Source organism: Quercus robur, chromosome 1 (assembly GCF_932294415.1).
Source record: "Quercus robur chromosome 1, dhQueRobu3.1, whole genome shotgun sequence".
NCBI classification, from domain to species: domain Eukaryota; kingdom Viridiplantae; phylum Streptophyta; class Magnoliopsida; order Fagales; family Fagaceae; genus Quercus; species Quercus robur.
This window is the reverse complement of record NC_065534.1, coordinates 3,365,374-3,386,510: the sequence shown is the minus strand read 5'-3', so window position 1 is coordinate 3,386,510 and position 21,137 is coordinate 3,365,374. Positions and strand designations below refer to the sequence as shown.

The following is a 21,137-nucleotide window of genomic DNA, read 5'->3' as shown; positions in this document are numbered from 1 at the left end:
AGCTTCTTTGGTTGGACGAGACATATGGACGGGTTATGGATTTGGATGATTTGTGACACCATCAAATTGCTTCATTAATTTTTTTTTACTAACTACTAGCAGTCTAGCTAGCACACACCCCCATAATTTAATTTTTTTTATAATGTATAAAGACAATTAATTACGCCTCATGCTTGATGCCCCTGCCAATTAGAAAATTTCACAATCACACGTTATACTAAAACACACACCAACACCAACGGATAAGATAAACTGAAAAGCCAAATTCAAAAAGTAAAAAACAGACAAAAAAAATTAATAAAGCTAAAATTCATTCATTTCCTAAGAGAGAGAGTTTCATAATTTTCATTCATTTCAGTTTAGAGAGAGAGAGAGAGAGAGAGAGAGTGTGAGAGACTGAGAGAGAGTCAGAGAGAAAAATGAAATACCTTGAGGGAGGGAGCACCGGAGCAGCCGAGCAGGGAGCGAGCGATCCGATCTCAAGCGGCGTTGACGACGACGACGACGCGGAGGGGCGAGCGACGACGGGCGGAGGGGCGAGCGAGCAATCCGATGAACCTTGAGATCTCTGTCTGTTGCTCGAAGCGAGCGAGCGAGCGATCCAATCTCAAGCGGCGACGGCATTGAAAAGAACCCGTTGCTCTGTCTTTAGGTTTGGATTGGATTTTAGTGATTTCTTTTTCTTTTTTTTGATACTTTAGTGATTTCTGAAATATGGCGTTGAAATAAAATACTTTAGTGTTTTCTGATTTAGACCTTTAGGACTGAGGCGTTGCTCTGTGTTTTTTTTTTTTTTTTTTTTTTTGGGAGAATCCGTGGGTTTGCTACGTTGGGCTTGCCGTGGGCTCTGTTACAATTTTTTTTTTTTTTTTTTAATTTGAGGGTGTTCCTAATTTTGTGATTGAGGGTGTTCCTAATACAGAGGAAATTAAAAAAAATTAAAAAAAAAAATCAGGATTTTTTTCAGGTCAGGGTGTTCCTAGGAACACCCTGAGTTGTAAGTGGCGCCGCCACTGCAAGCTATACGACATCGTTTAGCCTTGGAGCTTCAGAGTCCGTGTTAGCATCTTCTTCAAAGGATTAGCTGCTGAGATTTTTTTTTTTTTATAATTAGATATTTTATGTTAAGAGCACATTAATCACGTGTAAATAGAGTGTAACTGATTCCAAGCTTTACGGAATTATTGTTAGTTGGTTAGATTAGATTTAAGCTTATCTCTTGCTCTATATATAGAGAGTTATACACATTGTATTATTCAGTTAGTATTGCTAATATTTAGTCACATAGATTTTACCCTCTGTTCTTTCTATTCCGCCATTGTTACACTTATACTTTCTTGTTTTCTTCACTTTCATTTTAGAATGATTTGAGTTTGTAAATATTTACTATTTAAGCTATATTTTTTTGGAATCCACAAGGGAGTTGAGTATATGTTTTATCTACTTTTCAGAGAATAGTAAATAGAAATCGACTATTGTCTCACCCACCCCTTTTTTTTACTGGCCCGTGGATACTCTAAATTAAATGGAACACATGATTACTTGTGAGCATTCAAAGCAGTGCACCATTTGTGACTACAAATCACGTTTTAGATGGATTTGTGAGAGCAACTTTTTAATATCAAGTATTGTGGACACTATGCCATTATTAAGGCTTCTATATGTACGCAAAAGACTCAAATTTGTCCATTTGGGTCTCGTATATGCAAAACTTGCCAGCTTACTTACAAAATCATTCCACATTTTACGCGATCCATCATTCATCCAATTTGGCCATTTAAAGGTCACTTTCAATACATCATCCAAGGGGTTATATATTGAAAAACCTTGAAGTAATTAGTCAATAAACTAGAAAGAATATCATTCCTTTTTCGTAAAGATATAAGAACTTTTGCTCCAAATTCTTCTTCACGAACTATAAAGACTTTAGTGGATTAGCAAGCATATTCTGACATTAATTTATATATATATATATATATATATATCTAAAAACTGAAGTATAACATTTATTATTATTACACTCTTGTTTAGCCACCTCATCTGCCATGTCATTAGTCTTTTTCATATTTATTTTTAAAATTTAATTTTTTACAATATTAACTATATAAATATATTGACTTTATATTCATTTTAGGTGGTTTAACTTTACATATTCATCTACTTTAATTTTGATGTTATAACTAAATAATAAATCTATATATATATATATATATATAAATTGTAGGGACGTAGGCCCAAATATGTATTGGGCCTTGGGCCTTGTCTGAGGAGGCACAATGGTCCGAGAAAGGATCAATAGCAAGAGAGATGTGATACTTTGAACTTCACGAGCAAACTATGATCGTAATGGTTGGGAGAGGTTGTCTGAGGAGGAATATCCCCTCGGCTAAACACAACGAAGATCAAGATGTGTCTCCTGTCATCCAAGGTAACGTACCAGGAGGTTCTATTGATAAAGACATAAGTTGTGAACGTACTGGAAGAATGGGAGCTAGGAAATATCTAAGGAAAAGCTGCTACCACTGCATTGAATGCTCTACAGCTAACTTTCTGGCTGCATTTATGTGGAGAAGACCCTTGAACAATGTTGTCTTGGCTACCACAGCTCACAGAGGGCTAGAGGGGGTGTTCGATGGGACAAGCACTCAAGTAGTGGCCTGGATGATCAATAAATGGAAGGCCAAGATCATTGAAAGGGAGATATATAATGTAAGAAACCCCTGAAGAAAAGGGGAGCAAGAAATAAAGGGAAAAAGACTGTAGTAATCAAGAACTACATTTGTAATCAAACTTGAGAGAAATATATAAGAACTAATCTCCTCGGACTTTGCCGAGGACGATTTTCTTTAGTTAAAATTTGTCTATCTTTATTCTCTTATCATCTAGATTTACCTTACTTGTTATCTGATTCACTAAAACCTAGTTTTCCAACCCACTCTCTACAAATTTATTGTTTTAGGCTTTTTGAGTTTAAGTCCATCTGTCTTTTGGGCTAAGGACTTAAATCAGGTCCTTACACACACACACATATATATATATATATATTACTAAAAGCTGAAGTGTAGAGTTTAAAATATATATATATATATATATATAGAATAACTGTCATGTTATTCTTTTTTTTCTTTTATTTTTTAAAATATAATTTGTCTTATAATTTTAAAATGGTTTTTACAATTTTCAGCCTTATAAATGCAGCCCACTACTTATTTATTTACTTCCACTATCACCCTATAATAAATCTAGCTCACTATTTATTTATTTACTTCCACTATCACCCTATTTACACTTCTCCAACCTTTCTCTTTCCCTTATCATTTCATCTCCCCACTACTTCTTCAATCTTTCTCCCTCCCTTACCTTTTCATCTCCCCACTACCTTCTACATTAATATCATTCTCCCTCTTTTCCTTCATCTTCCTTTATTTTTGTTTCTTCTTATTCACACCCTCTTACTATAAATTTGTCACTATCTCTTCTATTCTATACATAGTTTTCCCTTACAAAAAAAAAAAAAAAAAGGTTCCCTCTATCTCTGTCTCTCTCTAAATTTTTTGGTGGATTTTTATTTTTATTTTTCTTGCATCTCTACTTTAGGTTGATAATTTTTTATATTCTTTAAAACTCTATTTTAGGTTAATACGATTTAGTTTTTTTTTTTTTAAATTGTAATTTAGTTTTGTTTTTTAAATTGTTGTTTTATTTTTTTTATTTTTTATTCTCTTTGATTGTTAAATGTTATCCTATTGCGTTCTAAAGAATTAAATATAGTATTTAAAAATATAATATTATTCTATTAAATAGCATGATTTGGATAATTTGGTATTTATTCTGTTACATAGAATGATTTTTTATAGTGCTCAATTTAGATGTTAAACTATGAGACTTTACTACTTTTTATTTATTTTCTAATCCTTTGTGGTGGACAATGTACTCTTAATAGTTGTATTAGAAGTACTTTATAATGCCATTTATTTAAAGAAAAGTAAAGGTTAGCCAAACGAAAATAACCGGATAGGTGACAAATTTTAACTTTTGCAATTTTATTTTTATTATTATTATTTTATAACAATGCATGTATAGAAATTTAATTCTTAGATTTTGCTAATAATTGTTTATTTGATAATATGTTTTGGGCGGCCGAAATTATAATTTCTACCAAGAAAATAACCTTAATAGATTATCAAAAACAAAATTTTATCCTAATATTGGTTCAATTAATCATTGTTAAGTTTTATTTTTTTTTTTTTAGTTTACGTTTTTCTAGTGTTTTGGATTGTTCTTATATTATATTTATGATTGTTCCTATAACAAATAAAAATATAATTATGAAATACATTACTCATTATTAGATTAGTTTAAATTATAAAACTTTTTTTAATAAAACGACTATAAAAATAATTATCAAGCACAATGCGCGGGTTTGCGGCTATTATATATCTAAAAGTTAAAGCGTAGTATTTATTATTACTACACTCTTGTTAAGTCACCTCATCCGTCACATCATTAGTTTTTTTCACATTTATTATTTAAATTTAATTTTTTTACAATATTAACTATATAAATATATTGACTTTACAAATTCATTTTAGGAGGTTTTAGCTTTACAAATTAATTTTAGGCAGTTTTAACTTTACATATTCATTTACTTTAAATTTGATGTTATAACTAAATAATAAATCAATGGAAAATCAAAAAAAAAAAAGAAAAAGAAAAAAAGAAGGTGTTGTATACATATATTCCTCTTGGGCGGTTTTAAATTTAAATACTATTTTGCCCTTTTATCATCCTTTATTTTGGCTTTTCTTATTCTTATCCTTTTATTATAAATTTCCCACTTAATCTCTTCCATTCTATGCATATTTTCCCTACACAAAAATGCTCTCTCTCTCTCTCTCTCTCTCTCTCTCTCAACTTTTTTTCATATTTTGTTGCATTTTTTATTATTATTATTTTTGTTGCATTTCTACCTTAGATTGATGAATATTTGTGTTTTTTTAGAATTCTACTTTTGGTTGCTTATAACTAAAAAATGAAATCAATGAAAAATAAAAAAAAATATTTTAAAATATTTTTTATAGTAAACGAAATTGTCTTAATGCTATCATAAACAATTTTAAAAAATCAATTAAATTGTGAAAGCTTGAAAATGTGTTAAAAAAAAAAAAACGCAAGAGCTGTTTAGACCCCTAAATTAAATATTATGGCTCGATTGATTTTACTTTAACTTATACTAAGTGCAGAATAGAGTAAATGCAAGCGGATAAACAAAATAACTACTCTAAGCCATATTCACTAAAACACAGTAGTAAAATGAAAGCTAAAAGAGTAGGGAAAAAGAATGCAAACACAAGATAACACGCCGATGTGTTATTGAAGAGGAAACTGAAGTACTCGGCGTAAAACCTCTCCACCATCCTCCAAGTGGTAAATCAATTTACTAGATAATTAGTTGGGATACATGAGTAGCAAAAAACCCTCCAAGCCTAATCTACCCAATACACCTAAGCCCTCCAAGCTGCTACTCCAACAGGGCTTCTTGGAACTATGTCTTGTCTAGCTCTCCAGATCCCACAATACGCCCGATTGCATCCGCTAAAGCTTGGCTTCTTCCAATACTTTCCAGTAGCACCAAAACCTCACTTGACACTCAAAATGGGTGTGGTAAGTGTTTGGGCTAGCAACCTCTCAAGGATATGGAAATGGAGAGGTAGGAGTTGAGGAAAAACCACAATGGGTTGTGTAGAGAATTTTGGGTATTACAATCTCTAACTCTCAAGGGTTGTGGCTAGTGTTTTCTCTCAGAAGCACTCCTCAACATCTGTGGGTAATGTGGGTATATATAGTCTGGGTATATATAGTGTGTATCAGATATGAAAGATTGGCAAAACAGAATGTTTCGCAGGTATCTCGCGGGAAGGCCTTACTTGCGAGACACTCGCAAAAACTAGCTGTGACCAACCTGTCCTGACTCTTTGCATTCCAATCATGTGTTGGGCACATGCTTCACTTCGCGGGAAGCCTTCTCGAGAGCTACTTGCAAAAACTTCTTCTCTTCACTTTGCCTTGAGTCTTCACACTTTCTCTCTCTCACACAACCTTTACAAGAAACCCCACATGAAATACAGGGTACAAAATATTAAACAAAATTACAATCAATTTTGGCACGGAATTAAAGCCAACATAAAATAGTTGTAAATTACAATTTTACAAATTGTTTTGATTTTGGTACGACAGGAATTATATATATTACATTTGTGATTGTCAATATAATAAATTAAAATATGATTATAAATTATATTATTATTTATTAAATTAGTCCAAATTGAAATATATATATATATATATATATTAATGAGACTACTCTAAAAATATTACCACGCGTAATGCACGAGGTCCACGGCTAATTTATGTAATAGATAGAATGCATGTGTTGCATTCTAGAGTTATATCGATGTTGTACCAGTAATTCTGCACCCTATAACCATAATTCTTATTATTTCAATTGTAATTATATAGGTTGGAAGAATCTCTCCCAATCCATGGAAATTCATATAATCATGCATTTGAATTAAATCACAAGCATCATTATTTTATAGGCAAAATATTTTCCTGGCCAAAAACATTTGTAGGAGCTAGAATTTAATATAGAAGACTATTGTCAAAGTTGAGAGGTACTTTTTCAACCCATTTGGTTTCAAAGTATTGAATAAGTAGACAAAAGATTAGCTTTTTACATTTTATTATATAGTCTAATTTACTTATTAATAAAAATCCTGCATATTGCTTTGGAGTCATGCAAATAACATGTGTAAAAAAAAAAGGAGTATCATAGGTAAAAAAAAAAAAAAAGTAATAAAATTCCAACCCTTTGATAATACTTTTTATATTTCTTAGGAAATATATAAAAAAAAAATTACTTTAGGTGTGTAAAGACTAATATTTATATTTTAGGGGTCTAATACTTTTTACTAAGCTCCTACTGATCCATATCAACATAGCGTTTCAATCTATTTGGTCCATTCAAACGGTCTACTCCGGTCTTTTCTGATTCTATACGGTCCTATTCGGTCCTATATAGTCCATTCTGCCTACTTCAATTCTATTCGGTCCAATTTGGTCATATTCGGTCCATTCAGTCTTATTTGGTCCATTTTATCCAATTTGGTTCTATTTGGCCCCCTTTGGCCCTATTACTTACATTCAGTCCTCTTCGGTCAACTTTGGACCTATTTGGTCTTAATTAGTCCACGTCGATCCATGAGTTTATTGTTTGTCCACTTTGGTTCTATTCAGTCCACTTCGGTCATTTTCAGTCCACTTCAGTGTGTTTCGGGTTATTCAGTTCACTTCAGTCCTTTCGGTCCTATTTAGTCTATTATGTGTACTTTGATTCTATTTTGGTCCTATGTGGTCCATTCGGTCCATTCAGTCTACTTCAGTTCTATTCGATCCAATTTGATCATGTTCGGTATATTCGGTCTTATTTGGTCCATTCTTTCCACTTTGGTTCTATTCAGTCCACTTTGGTCCTATGCGATCCACATTGGTCCACTTCAGTCTTATTACTTCCATTTTGTCCTCTTTGATCTTATTCGATCGACTTTGGTCCTATTAGGTCTTAATTGGTCCACTTCGGTCCCATTAAATCTACTTCGATCCTATTCAGTCCACCTTGGTTCTATTTGGTCTATTCTATCCACTATGATTCTATTTCGGTCCCATGCATTCCATCCGGTCCATTTTGTCTACTTGAGTTCTATTCAATCTACTTTGGTCATATTCGGTCCATTCTTCCTTATTTGGTCCATTTTGTCCACTTTGGTTCTATTCAGTCCACTTTGGTCCAATGCAGTCCACATTGGTCCACTTTAGTCCTATTACTTCCATTCTGTCTACTTCCGTCCTATTCAGTCAACTTTGGTCCTATTCAGTCTTAATCCGTCCACTGCGGTCCATATTGTCCACTTTGGTTCTATTTAGTCCACTTTGGCCCTATTCAGTCTACTTCGGTCCTAATTCGATCTACTTTGGTCCTATTCGGTCCACTTTGGTTCTATTCGGTTTTATTCAGTCCACTTCGGTCCTATTTGGTCTATTCTGTCCACTTTGATTCTATTTGGTCCTATGCGGTCCACATTAGTCCACATCGGTCCTATTTCGTTCATTTTGTCCACTTCGGTCCTCTTCGATCCACTTTGGTCCTATTTGTTTGACTTTGTTCCTATTTGGCCCACTTTGGTCCATTCAAACAACTTCAGTCAATTTTTGTGCACTTAGATAATGGGAAAAGAAAGGTTTGGGTTTAAAGCACCTCTTCTAAATTGAAATTTATTAAAAAATATATAGATCTCAATCTCCTAATATCTAAAATATTAAGTAAAACATTTATTGTTACTACACTCTTGTTAAACCACATTAACCTAGCATTTCAATCTATCTTAATCGAGCTAAATTTAAGTGAAAGTCTTTCTAAACATAAAGTCTTACTTTAGGGCAATTATTCATTTATTTTAATGTCATTACTTTTAAATCAATTGCATGAGGTTGATTAGTTATAGAATATAAAGTGTATATTTGTTAAAAAAAAAAAAAAAACAACTTTTGGTGTAAAAGCTTCTTTAATAACAATTGATCAAAGTTATAGAAGGTAAAGGGTATATTTGTTAAAAACAAACAACTTTCGGTGTAAGAGTGTCTTTGTCTTAATCATATGTTCTAGATGGCAAAAGTAACAAGTAGTTCTAGATGGCAAAATATAAAGTAATCGCCAAGGTAGACCATGAGAAATATTGCATTTGCGGACATAAAGTGATACCAATTAAAGATGGAGTTGACAATTGCAAAGAAAATGTAAAGGTGTTTCAATAGATTCGCTGCATTCGCATTTGGATTTGGACCATTTGGTGCAGTATCGAAAGTCTTGATTTAAGTGTTGAAAAAAAAAAAAAAACCCAGATGGATTTTAGTACATTTCCCGACAAAGAAGCCAAAAAAATTTGAAAAAATTTAGGATGGAGAGAATACTTTATCAAGTCTAAATCAATTAAAATATAACATCCTTGGAGCACAACACAAGCTTGTGCAAGACAAAGTCGGCTTGAAATTTTTTTTTTTTTTTTTTTTTTTTTTTTGAGAATCAAAAAATTGAATATATATCTTGAAATTGAAAATACTAAAAAGTTACAACTGAATATATATTTCTTAAAGCATCAAATCGAGGAAGTAAGGAATTCGAACCATACGGAATATGATCTTCCCAATCTTAAATAAATTAATATGATGGTTCAAATTAAGTAGTATAAATTTAAAGATGTATTTAGTACAATATTAATTAAAAATTTTAAATGTGGAGGGCAAGATAAATACAGAAATTGAATTTTTCATGTGATAAAGTTTTTTTTTTTTTTGAGAAAGTTCATGTGATAAAGTTGATGAAGAAATCAACACATGAAGATATGCGCTCGGAAATATACATAGGGTGAGATTGAGTTACACCTAACTTTATTATTATTATTATTATTTTTTTCACTTAATGTAACTTTAAAAAATGTTTAAACTTTAAACCACTTAATATTTTTTTATTAAATATAAAATTTGGCAAATCTACGGTTGATTACATTTTCTTTTTATATCTTTCATGTTTGCAAAATTTCAAGGTGCTCAATTCAAAGATTATAAATATGTCAAATATCAAATGTTTAAATTTTATGTTTTTGAATTTTAAATCTGTATAAAAGATGAGTTTTGAATTACATAATAAATAATATCCGATTTGTATGAAATATAACATACTTGTTAAAAACATAGAAAGCATGTAATGCAATGGTTCAAATTTTAAAATACTAATTCAAGAAAAAGTTATTAAATAGTGTAATATTGCCTAAAATTATACTATGGGTAACTTGAGAGTTGAATTCAACTCATATATATATATATATATATATATATAGAGTATGCATTTGAGAGAGAGAGAGAGAGAGAGAGAGAGAGAGAGAGGACAAGAGGACATATGCATCGCCTGAATCATATGCAATGAACGGAGGAAAGGGCCCTTATAGCTATGCTCAAAACTCCATCTATCAGGTCTTCTTTAATATTCAAGCCTACGTTTTGATCTATTTTCTTGTTTGGAATCTTTGGATTATACCATAGATTGCCAAGTAAATAGTTGAATTTATCATAATTAGTATCCACGAAAATAGGTTTTTTATTATTATTATTTTTTATTTTTTTAAGAACTTCCAAGAGAATAGTTGAATTTATCATAATTGAAGGACTTGCTTATTTATTTATTTTTATTTTTTATTGAAGGACATGCTTTAAGAAAACTAATTGCAGAAGATAAGTGTTGGGAAATTTAGACCCCGGTTGATAGAATTAACAAGTTTTAAATCTAAGTTGTTAATTAGATTTATTGTGAATAAAACTTGTTAAAACAAACAAACATCAATATCATGTCAAAATCATGTAGCGGAAAAATTAAGTAAGACAATATATGATGACCTAGGAAAACCAATAAAATAAACTAGTTTCACAATAAAAACCTGAGGGGAAACCTTCCCGAAAAACAATCCATTATAGTAAAGAGAAGTTTTAGATCTAGTACAAAACCTTTGCCCCTAGACTCTATGTAAGGTTGAATTTAATCAACCATTTTATTGGCTTTATTCCGTGCCAAATTTGCTTGTATTTCAGCATTTAGTAACCCTGTATTTAAGTGGGTTTGTTGTAAGGGTAGTGAGTGAGATAGAGTGTTGATTGCTGTGCAAGAAAACACAGACTCGCGGCTTGTTCTCGCGGGTGGCTCGCGGCTTCAAGTCGCCAGACGCAGCACACGTGCTAAGCATGCCAGAAGGTGAACAGTCATGCTAGTTGGAGCACTACAGGACAAAACAGGACAACTGGCCATACGGTTATCTCGCGACTGGATCTCGTGACTCACTCAAGTCGCGAGGTCAAGCCGCGAGCCACCCCTGTTTTGTAAATCCTGACGTTTCACATTCCTCTCTTACTCCAGTATAAATACCCCTTTTACCCACAAATGAAAGAGAGCTTCCAGAGAGAATTTTAAGAGAGAAACCCTAAAGAAAAATAAGATTGATTCACCCATAATCTATACATTAGAGTCTCTTCAAATTCCTCAACTCTCTTCCTCTCCATTGTCAAATCCTTGAGAGGCATTTTACCAAACTTTGTTCTCACCATATTCATCACTGTGAGAGGGCTGTTTGGATTTCTGGGAAGCAGTTAGGAAGGAACCAATCTACATTGGTTGATGCTACGGTCTAGTAGCGGAATCCGGGAAGCTAGAAAAGAAAAAGGTTCGGCGCAACCTCGTTGGAGCAAGAAGTTTGGAGGGCTTAGGTGCACTGGGTAGATTAGGCTTGGAGGGTCTATTGCTGTCCTTGTATCTCAACTACATTTTCTAGTGGATTATTTACCGCTTGGAGGGCGGCGGAGAGGTTTTACGCCGAGGGCTTTGGTTTCTTCTTCGATAACACATCGCGTGTTGTCTTTGTGTTTGCATCTTCCTTCCCTTTTATCTTTGCCTTTTTATTATCTGCTGTGGGTTGTGATTTTAATTTGGCTTAGATAGTTTATCCAATTCCATATTATAGCTTATGTTCATTTTCCACATACTAGTTGTTTGACATAATGCTTGAATTGGTTAATTTGTAATTTGGGGGTCTAAACGTTCAAGGGTGTTTATACACATATTTGAACTTTCAATTGGTATCAGAGCGGGTACACTTGTTGTGGTTTAAATACCTAAGTGTGATCCTTGACCCCTTGTGTTTATTTGCCATGGATTGTGCTTTGTATGCCTCTTTGCATGATTTGGTTAGTGATGAATGTAACATGCCACGTGTTTGTGAAAATGCCTCTATGAGTGTTAATCATCATAATTGTGATGACATGTTACTTGAATCTATGGGTGTTGTTGACAAACTCTTGAAGAAAGGAGCTAAGTTTCAAAAGAATTTGAGCAAGTTAGTTTGTGAAAAGGATGATTTGATTGCTAAACTCAATGAATCCAACAAATTGGTTGAGAAATATAAGAATCTTGCTGAAATTTCTCTTGAAAAACTGAAAGAGTTTGAATGTTTAAATAAGGACTTGGATGCTAAACTTGTTTTGTCTAACAAACTTGTTGATGATCTTAAATCTGAAAATGAATCTCTTAAGATGCATGCCAAGTGTTTGATTGCTGAACCTGTTGCTAAAATGGAAGAAAATATATGTTGCAATCATGTTGTGGTACCCGATTTTGTGCCTATTGTGTGTTCTACCTCAAAGGACAAATCGGTGTATATTCCTTCACACAAAAGAAATCAAAAAGTGGAGAGAAACGCTCTTAAGCCTAAGCCTCTGTTTAAGTCCCAATCTAGGGATTTGAGTGGATCTAAGTTTGTTCCTACTTGCCACCATTGCGGTGTGATCGGTCACATAAGACCCCAATGCCCCAAGTTAAAAAAAGAACAAACCTTTGTTGTTAGATCCTTTCCCAAAAAGCCTAATGGACCTAAATACATTGTTTGTCACCATTGTGGTGCCTTTGGTCATTTAAGACCTCATTGCTCTAAGTTTCAAACTCTTAAGAGAATCAAAAGAAAAGAGAAACTTGAGCTTTTTGGAAGTTGTGCTTTGAAAGCTAAACTGGATTGGATGGAAAATGGTAAGTTGTTGAAGAAAGTGGTTAATGCTCTTACCTCCTTGTCTATGTGCATCTCCAGTTTTCATTCTTCCAACCCTCGTCTCACTTCCCATGAGACACTCATTCCAAACAATCATTCCGTTTGGATGAGGAAGGGTTCCTATGGTTGAGCTTTTGCTCTTTTGGTTCTTGATCTAATTCTTTCGATCTTTGTAGGACCTTTCATACATTAAATGTCATAACTTCATGCATTTTGTGCATCTTGCATTTATTTATATGCATTGTTTCGTTTTTTATCTTACTTTTATGTTTCTATTTTGTGTGAGTAAAAATCCAAAACCACATAAAAAGTGAAAAATTTAAAAAATTTGATCGTATATGTTTGAGCACATATCACATGTGAGTTTGGCCTTGTACCTTTGTACAAATGGCTTTGTGCATTTACGAGCTTAGCTTGTTATTTTTGCACTTATATCTTTGTGGGAAAAATCTTGACATCTTTGTGTGATTGTTGTAAATCGATTTTCAAGCTTGTCAAGAATGGTTAGTCAATAGTCATGTTGGTTTTGATACATGCGTAGACTTGTGCTTATATCTCTTCCCACTATTTTTATTTTTATTGCTTTAAGAGCTCAATAAATGTAAATCTCAAAATGAAAAGAGATAATGAGCTGCAAAAGCCGTCGCACATACTAGCATTCGACTAGAAAAAAGGGAAAGCGACTTATATGAAAATGTTTGATGCCCAAAAGCCAAAGGCTTGTTCACCAAATTGAAATATCAAAAATTTCAGGCATCAATCTCAAAAATGAGATGTATTGCTCAAAATGAGTTGTATTGATTCAAAATGATCAAATGATATGAATTGTAAGAAGCCAAATGAAAAGCTTCAATCTTATGTAATCATTTTCTTGTGGGAGGTCATATATGTTCATTTCTATAATTGAGATAGACCACTTGACTTAGTACTAGTTGTGTATGACTTGATTGAATTGATCATTGAAACTTCACTCTAGACTAAGGACTATTTCACATTTGATACACATACACAACACACATGCCTAATGTTCAATAAATGTTTTATTCATTTGTTAGATTGTACTTGTCTAAATGTGATGTGTGTGTGCTTAATCATATATGGTTCAATCCAAAAAGATTTTTGATCATTTTATATGTTTTTGGAAGTGATTATTATCACTCTTTGTGTTCATGTTTAGTGTTTACTTTGTTTTTCATTGTTTAACCATGTTCTGTATTGAAAAACAGGTGTTAGAGTTTTTCGCGGCTCAGCTGGCGACTCGCTAGTCGCGAAACCCCAGTCGCGAGTTCATCCAGAAACTTTTGGCGACTCACTCGCGGCTTTCTCGCGACTCACTCGCGACTCGCGAAAATTTTCGCGACTAAACCTCGCGACTCGCCCAGTCGCGAAACGCCTAGAAATAGTTTTTTAAAGGGCTTTTTGTGGGAAACTTGTTTTAAACCTCTCCTATCCTCTCTAAAACCCCTCTTTCAATATTTTTACATCAAAATCCAACCAAATATGAATGTTTTTCATTCCATTAACATTTCTAAAGTAATTATAAATTCTTTTCATTATTTTTGATCCTTGGATTATGTTTTGGAGAGTTTTGTGCTCTTGGTTGAGATTTTTATCATAGGAGTTGGGAAAACTTAATTTTTGTCAAATTTCTTCATGGGTTTGGTTTCTTTTGCTGATTTACATTGGATGTTGGCCCCTTGTGGCAGATAGAACATGTATTTAGGGTGGATTTCATGATGTTCATGCATTGTTTCACATTATTGTTCATAGTATGCATGCTAGGTGTTTGATAAAATGCCTCTTAGACATTTCCTTGCTTGTTTGGACTCCGATGAGTACCAAACTTTGAGGTTTCTCATGTCTCCTCATTTGGAATATGTTTGGTTCATTGGTTATGTATTTAACACACATTGCCCCACATGTGCATTTTTCATGCATTGGTCATGCATTGCACTTAGCCACCTCTTGCACACACCTTTGCTACCCTTGTCATGCATTGATCTTTACCTTATTTCTTTATCCTAGCATGTCATGTTTACCTTATACTTTGTAGCATGTTACTTTGTCTTAGGTTTGAGCTTCATTTTCTCATTCATCTTGCACCCCTTATGCATCATTTTCATTGTTCGTTAATTCATCTCTTGCCCTCTTTTCTCCTTGACCCTTTGTCTATTCCTGACAAAAAGGGGGAGAGTATACTCTAGAGAGTATACCGGAGTATTTTGTCATTTCTATATGACTCTTGTTATGACTCTTGTGCACATCCTTAGGGGAAGAAATTCTATTTCTCGTGCACATTTGTAGGGAGAGAGTTTTTCCATAGTGGAGATGCATATACCAAGGGGGAGAAGAAATTGTGTTATCTAGAAAACTTTGTTCTGTTTGTTTTCTTATTGGCTTTATGGTGCTTTGAGTTATGCTTTATTGTTCTCATCGCATCATGTTTGTTTTGGACATGCTTACATCCCTATGCTATTGTGCTCCATTGAATGCATGTTCGGATGATCATTTGCTTTGCTATATGATCATTGTAGTCATTTTTATATGACTGTTTTGGTGTATGATCAAGTTGCTCACATGTTTCACATCATGTTTACTTGATCGTAATTTACTTGTTATATTATTCTTGTCCTTTTATTACTTGCTTTACCTTGAGGGTCTAATGTGTTTTGTGCAAGTGTTTCAGGTTACAAGTATATATGTTCCAAGTGCATCACAACTTCTCATCACTTTGAAGGGGGGAAACTTTAAGCACTTTTAGTTTATATTGTTTAAGTTTATATTCAGTATTTTGTGTTTTGTACCCATGTACTTATGTAAGCTTTTAGGGTTAATGTTTTTATGCATATTCTATAGGCTTTATGGTTTGTACTTTGCTTAATGCAGCCTTTTATGCTATGTTGAAATCAGTACTTCTATCTAAATGTCTTGCATTTTGATTTATGTACTGTCACTCTTGTGCCCTTGTAGGATTGTTCCTAGATGCATATACTTAGTGTATTATGCATTGGTTGAGTGTTTGGCATGCAAGAGACTTGCATTGGGCTTGTTAGCTTGTATGTCCTAGTGTTCATTCCAAGTGTGAATGAGCATTGTGGTCACTACCTTGTAGTGATTACTTGGTTGATCAAGCCATGGTTTGTTTCTTAACTCCATCTTTGCTTGATCACATATTGCCTGTTTCATATGCATTTCACGATTTTCTGCTTACAATGATCGTGGTGTATTGTTGTGTTTCAGGAGTCTTATGTTCATATGATTCAAGTGCTTCACAGCTTCTAAAGTTAGGTGTGAGTGAGTTTTGCTCAACTGTTCCCAACTCACATATTAAGTCTAGAGTCTGTTTTAGGGTTTTGTCACGGAATAGCCAAAGGGGGAGATTGTAAGGTTGAATTAAATCAACCATTTTATTGGCTTTATTCCGTGCCAAATTTGCTTGTATTTCAGCATTTAGTAACCCTGTATTTAGGTGGGTTTGTTGTAAAGGTAGTGAGTGAGATAGAGTGTTGATTGCTCAAAAGTGTGCAAGAAAACAGAGACTCGCAGCTTGTTCTCGCGGGTGGCTTGCGGCTTCAAGCCGCCAGACGCAGCACACGTGTCAAGCATGCCAGAAGGTGAACAGTCATGCTAGCTGGAGCACTACAGGACAAAACAGGATAACTGGCCATACGGTTATCTCGCGACTGGATCTCGCGACTCACTCAAGTCGCAAGGTCAAGCTGCGAGCTACCCTTGTTTTGTAAATCCTGACGTTTCACATTCCTCTCTTACTTCAGTATAAATACTCCTTTTACCCACAAATGAAAGAGAGCTTCCAGAGAGAATTTTAAGAGAGAAACCCTAAAGAAAAACAAGATTGATTCACCCACAATCTATACATTAGAGTCTCTTCAAATTTCTCAACTCTCTTCCTCTCCATTGTCAAATCCTTGAGAGGCATTTTACCAAACTTTGTTCTCACCATATTCATCACTGTGAGAGGGCTGTTTGGATTTCTGGGAAGTAGTTAGGAAGGAACCAATCTACATTGGTTGATGCTACGGTTTAGTAGCGGAATCCGGGAAGCTAGAAAAGAAAAAGGTTCGGCGTAACCTCGTTGGAGCAAGAAGTTTGGAGGGCTTAGGTGCACTGGGTAGATTAGGCTTGGAGGGTTTATTGCTGTTCTTGTATCCCAATTACATTTTCTAGTGGATTGTTTACCGCTTGGAGGGCGGCGGAGAGGTTTTACGCCGAGGGCTTCGGTTTCCTCTTCGATAACACATCTCGTGTTGTCTTTGTGTTTGCATCTTCCTTCCCTTTTATCTTTGCCTTTTATTATCTACTGTGGGTTGTGATTTTAATTTGGCTTAGATAGTTTATCCAATTCCATTTTATAGTTTATGTTCATTTTCCGCACACTAGTTGTTTGACATAATGCTTGAATTGGTTAATTTGTAATTTGGGGGTCTAAACGTTCAAGGATGTTTATACACATATTTGAACTTTCACTCTATAATCCTCATAGATGAACTTACAGCAGAAACCTTCTACCGCTTTAGAACCTCTAAACTCTTCAATATATGAATGCCACCCTTTTACATGGATCTCAATATGTGACTTAACTAATGATGCATGGCTTTTAGTACGTGACTAACACACCAACTTGAAGAAGATGTTGGCTGCAAAGTTCTAGATGAACTTACAGAATAAACTTTCTACCGCTTCAGAACCTCTAAACTCTTCAATATATGAACGCCACTCTTTTGCACGGATCTCAATATGTGACTTAACCAATGATGCACGGCTCTTAGTATGTGACTAACACACCAACTTGAAGAAGATGTTGGCTGCAAAGTTCTTAACGTTATCAACAATGAAGATCAAGAAGCACTTGGTTACAAAACCCTAAGACGCAAAGACGCAGTAGCTTCTTTTAGGGAGAATAAGACATTGGTCACCTTTTGCATATGTTCTTGTATTCTCATATGTGACGGCCTCTAAAATAAGCCTTATATATGTCTAGGGTTGTGAGAAAAGAAACCTTACACATACATGTCAGCATGGGCCGAAAATCAGATTTGGAAATCTAAATTTCATAATTCTCGATCGATCGAGAGGTGTCGAGGAGGTGTTGAGCCTATCTGTTGTGAGCTATCAAGAGCTATCGAGGAGTTATTGAGGGGACAGAAAGTTGCTCGATCAATTGACCTAGCTACCAAGAGGTGTTGAGATTGCAATAAAAAGAAAGTTGAACAGCTCGATAGATAGCCTAGCTATCGAGAGGTGTCGAGCAACTATCGAACTTTAAAAAATCAGCACTTCTTCACTTGTTTCTTGGACAGATTTGTATGGCTTTAATAGTAGACTTGAACTCTTGTTCCTTGAAGTATTAAACACATCCTAGATCTACCCAATTACAAGTAAAGTGCGTTTTGTCAAATGATTAACCAATTACATAAAATAGTGACATATGTTCCTAACAAGTGAAACACATATGTCCTAACAATAAGTATTTTTATGCTACGAAAAATTCATTGATTCTAAAAAAAAAAAATAGTAGAATTCATAGCTGAAATAACAATTTGAGGGTGTGATAGTGATTAGAAGCTGACCATCCAAAATTATTTAATTTTATTTCCAAGAAAATTGCATTCCAAACACTATTGTTAGATTATTTTCATGCTTCTTATTATGAGGAATATTAAAAAAAAAAAAAATTATAATCACCACTTGTGTTGTAGAGAGAGGCTGCTGAAGCTGCCAAAGAAAAGATCAACAAGGCAATGGCCGATCACTTTGACGTTAAGACCCTTTCAGCTTCCCTAAACTCAGTATGTGTGGCAGGCTTGGGTTGTTCTACTGGACCCAATACCTTTATCTCAGTGCAAAACATAATAGAAGCCATAAAACTCCAATTCATATCAAAAGGAGTACATACTGAAATCCCAGAATTTATAGTGCTCTTCAATGACCATGTCTCCAATAATTTCAACACTCTTCAAGTCTCTTCCTCGCAACAAGCAATGCATTGCAGCTGGAGTACCGGGCCCAGGGAATCTCTTCATTTTATTCACTCTTCTTTTGCACTACAGTGGCTGTCTAAGGTTCCAATCGAAGTTATGGGTGAAGGGTCTCCTGCTTGGAATAAAGGGAGGATTTTCTCCACGAATGTGCAAAAAGTTGTGGAGGCCTATGCAACTCAATTTGCCAAGGACATCGACTCCTTTCTATTTGCCAGAGCTCAAGAGCTGGTGGTTGGAGGTCTATGGGCACTTTTCATACCTGCAATCCCTGATGTGATGAGCAATTCTGACACATTTATTGGTACAGAGCTGGACCTTCTAGGATCATGCTTAATGGATATGGCCAAAGTGGTAAGTTTACAATAACATGACTTGTAATGATTTGAAGCAACATCATTTGGAGTTGGATTCACCATTGATGCTATTTTCTTTTTTATTGCAACAATCATAACAAGCCATGCCCAATTATGAAAAAAGTTTTAAAAAATGTTATACCTAGCTCAAAAGAGTTGATTTAAAATTCTAGTGTTTAGAATACTGTAATTAACCTTCTTTTGAAACCTCTAACCAAGGTATAACTTTCAATAATTTGAAATAAGAAATGAAAAAATGATTAATTACAATTATTCATATGAAACTTAAAGATTTATGATCAGCACCCTAATTAGAAATTAATTTGTAATGTCCACTCTGCCATCCAAATTAGTATATAAATTAGTAAATTAATGTATACTTATCTTTCTAAAGTATAAATGCATTTGCAACATACACTCTAAACCACAAAATTCTACAATCAAAAACCTGATTTGATAATAATCTACACCTAATATAATACATTGATTTTGATGATGAAGGATATTGGAAACTAATCTTGAACGAGAGTTTATTTAAAATTCTATGGGAAAAATGCTCTAACACTCCCTAAACTTTGGGGTAGTTGCTTTGACAGTCCTAAACTTTTATTTTAGCCAATTTACTTCACATGTGTCCGATTGCTACATCTGCCAGTGCTGTTTGATAAGCTGCCGTCTACTCACGTGTGGACAAAAAGCAAATACCAAAATCAATTGTTTGCTGGTTCAGTTTTGAGTTAAAAATATTGGATAGAAAACGAACCAAATCCAGCGGGACCATGAATGTTGGCTCTGCCGGGATTACAAACGGCATGGCCTGGTTCCATCCTATCTCTCTCAAATTGGACCTGCAAACAATTGTTTTTGTTATTTTTATCCACACGTTTTCGTTGTTTAGTGCTCATGTGAGTACCACGTTAGATTACTAAACAGCAATAACAGAAGTAGTAATTTGAAACATGTGTAAAGTTGAGGTACTAAATTGGCAAAAATAAAAGTATAGGGAGTGTCAAGGAAACTAGCCCAAAGTTCATGGGGGTGTTAGGACATTTTTCCCAAATTCTATTCTTTAGGTTTCATTGCAAATGTCTCAAATTTAAAGCTGAATAACTACAATTATAGACCAAGGTTTTCAATTGCAGGGATTAGGTAGTGAAGCAAAAGTGGATGCATTCAATTTGCCTGCTTATGTCACCACCCCAAATGAATTGAATGCATTGATTGAAAGAAATCAACATTTCAGCTTTGAGAGAATGGAAATATTGAATAACAAGTCAAAGTATCTTACTTTGTGTAATCCCTCAATGCGTTCTTTATTCCTAAGATCCGCATTTGAAGGAGTTCTCGAAAAGCATTTTGGAAATGATATCATGGATGAGTTGTTCAATCGCTACACAGAGAAAGTTGCAGATTCCTCCTTCTTCCTAAATGCAGAAGCTGATAAATCGATTGTATTGTTTGTCCTTCTCAAGCGAAACAATTATTAGACTTTAGCTTTATTCCGACCAAATAAAATTCACTTGAAATAAAATGTAACAACGAAAAAGAGAATACTCTTGTAAGGTTCTTGATGTCAAAGTGATCATTGGCTACAGTCTTTTTGATCTTTTCTTTGGCAACTTCCTCAACTCCTCTCTACAGGTGGTGATTACCATTTTTTTTTATTCATTATAATTAGGATCATGAAAATTATCTAATCGTATCAAATTTTGGAATGCAATATGCTTGGAAATGAAATTGAGTAATTTTGGGTGATCAATTTCAAAACCCTATCTAGCCCTTAAAATGTTATTTCAATTATATTTTCTCCAGAGAATCTAACGTACAAGAAATTAAAAAAAAATTTATATTTATATTTATTTATTTTACAAACATACCAAGCTTTATATAGGCTTAGGTATATTTTTTGTGTATTTGATAGCTACAATTTGGGGGGGGGGGGGGGGGGGGGTTGTTGGTGTGGGGTGGGGAGAATTTCAAACCTTGGTTTTCCTAGCAAAGGAGAGCAAACTATACCACTAATTTACAAGATGTGGGGCCGACTTAGACCTAAGTTACATGGTGTAATTTTTGTCAATATCAAA

The 21,137-nt window shown here is 34.2% G+C and overlaps 1 pseudogene; it reads left to right on the top strand.

Annotated features, from left to right (window-relative positions):
* The first annotated feature begins 9,960 nt into the window (after positions 1-9,960).
* On the top strand, positions 9,961-20,553 carry LOC126713533 (loganic acid O-methyltransferase-like; annotated as a pseudogene).
* The last annotated feature ends 584 nt before the right edge of the window (positions 20,554-21,137 follow it).